Below are 2,897 nucleotides of genomic sequence, written 5' to 3'. Positions count from 1 at the left end.
TATATATATATATTGTTGTTTATGAAATCACTACGTGAAAAGCAATATTTAAAAATACTAAAAAAAAAACTAAAATCGCTACACTAACAGCGATTTAATATTTAAAAATAATAATAATTTAAATAAAAGTGCTGCCACCATTTGATTAACTTTTAAAAAAATGAAAAACGCTGCTAGAGCAGCGATTTTATTAAATTTTTTTAAAAAAATTGAAAAATCGCTGCATGTGCAGCGACTTCATTTATTTTTTAAAAAATAATAATAAAAATCGCTGACTTGGAATCGACTTTCTTTTTTTAAAAAAATTTTTAGAAAATCAATACCTAGGCAGCGATTTAAATTTTTTTGCAGTGATTTTCATATTTTAAAATATATATATATATATTTTTTAAATCGCTGTCTAGGCAGCGATTTAAAAAAAAAAATTTTAAAAATTGTTTTTTGAAAATCGCTGCCTAGGCAGCAATTTCCATAATTTTTAAAAAAGAAAATCGCTGTCTTTCTAAAAAAAACGCTGCCTAGGTAGCGATTTTAATTTTTTTTAAAAAAAATCACATTTTGCAAAATCGCTGTAGTGGCAGCGATTTTACTTTTTCGGTGGAGTAAATCGCTGTTGTTCCAACGACTTTGCCATTTTGGTTAATATAAAATTTTATGTACCGTTTTGAAATTTTTGTTAATATTTTATACCCTTTAGGCTCTGGACTCCATTTTGTTTACTACGACATATGATTCAACTGAACCTATATTTGTATGGTACAACCCAGAAGAAAGTGTAGGCAATTTTTTATGTACAATATTCTTTTCCGTACTTATCGTAGTAATATAAAGCTATGCCACCATTCCTTCATTTGTAGTCTCAACATGATAGCCATTTTGGCAAATAACCTTGAAACTTAACAAGTTCCTTTGAGACTTACTATAGTACAATGCATTTTTAATTTCCAATAATGTTCCTCCACGTAGTAATAAAGCATCTCTTCCTGAGCCCCCAATCAACTTTGTACTACCGAATGTTGTATTAACATATGCCTTTCTCATAATCAAAGAAGAGAAATATTTCTTTTCTGTTAGTATTGTATGAGTTGGGCCTTTGTCCAGAAAACACACATTTTCACTACTCATCTTGAATCGAACTGAATACTAGAAAATTTTATTTATCGTCATAAAAATAAATATACAAAATAAGAAATACAAAACTTAACAAAAGAAAATTTAAGTACGCTAACTTTAAGTAAGACATTACGTACACAAAACAACATTATTCATTTTATCATTTTCAAGTTCAATTATCAATCTTCAATTGCAATCCCCAAAGAAGTCTTCAGCTTCCAGATGATTAATATCATCGAGCCCATCAAAAGCATCATCTTTCAATGCTAAATTAGCCTCAATATTCTCATCGCATTTTTGAGAAGACCTTGCCTGAGCATCATCTTTAAGATTCAAATGTAACTCTACTCGAGCATTAGAAGAGGAGACACCACCTTTATTTCTTTCCCTTTTTAAGGAATTATGATACAACCTGACAAAATACTAAGATGCCCGATATTCGTGTTTTCAATGATCTTTAAGATCACACCGATGACAATGATCACTCTTTCCTTTAAAAGAATTATTTTGAGAACCCATATTATTCTCCCTTTTGTAATGATTACCACATCAACGATTATTATATTGTCTTTTGCCTTTTCCACGGCCACACACATTTTCATGACTCCGAATTAATTTATATTATTTCAGACTAACCGTGTGCTTCTACCTCATGTACTTCCGATAATGGAACACTTCCAGTGGAACCACCTTCATGATTTCTCATTAAAAGTTCATTATGTTGCTCAACCACCAGAAGGCATGAGATCAATTTACATTATTTCTAAATACTCTTTTCACAGTATTGTTGTTTTAATATCATAGAGAAAAGACATAAAGTTACCACTGAAGTTGTCCCGGACTTAAAAAAGACATCTTAATTTTACAACCGTCCTATTACCCCACTAAACAATTTTGAACAGATATAATTACATCATTTTTCGTCCATCTGACATAGAGAGTGGTGTGCACTCTCTCAAAGAGAGTGAGCACCCTAAAATAACTAATATAATTTTTTTTACAAGTATTTATTATAAAATATATTTTCTTATTTTTCTTATTGTTTTAAATTTTTTTCCTTTTTATTTTTTCTCTTTCTTTCTTCTTTCTTTCAAAAATTGATTTTCATCTCCATTCATTGAAGCTCCTTACTTCCAATGCCACTATTTTTACCACTGTTTCACCTTCTTCTTTTTTTATTACTATTAGTTTTACTCTCTTTAGTTTTAAAATTTTATCTAAATATTTTCTTACATTTCGAACAATTCGAAAAACTCATTAGATTTGAAGATGATTAGGAAGTATCATATAGTTTTTTAATTCGATTTCAATTAATTTCTTTCAATTTTTGAGAAATTAATTGATTCTTTTATAATTATCATTTCTAATTTTGAATGTATATAAAAATGAGTAGTTGATAATACCTTAAAAATTTTAAATTTTCTTTAAAAAATTATTAATTTATTATCAATAATTCAATTAATTTTAAATAATAGTATGAATTTTATAAAGAATTTGACCGAAGAAGAAGAAGAAGAAAAGAAAGAAAAAAAATAGAAGTGATTTCAATTTGACATGAAAAGTTGGGAGGTGAAGAAAAAAAAATGAAGAGATGAAAGTCTGAGGTGGAAGATTGTAACGACCTGTATAGTCGTTTTGAGCAGCAGATTTTATTTCTGGAAAAACTGTGTGAGTCGACGGAACCCACGACGGACCGTCATGGGCACGACGGGCCGTCGAGGGTGTCTCGTTCCAAAAGACTTAGACTTCTGAAATTTGGGTACTGAAATCGACTCTCTGAACTT

Source organism: Solanum pennellii, chromosome 5 (assembly GCF_001406875.1).
Source record: "Solanum pennellii chromosome 5, SPENNV200".
Taxonomy (NCBI): domain Eukaryota; kingdom Viridiplantae; phylum Streptophyta; class Magnoliopsida; order Solanales; family Solanaceae; genus Solanum; species Solanum pennellii.
The sequence above is the reverse complement of the archived record's forward strand: the minus strand, read 5'-3'. Positions refer to the sequence as shown.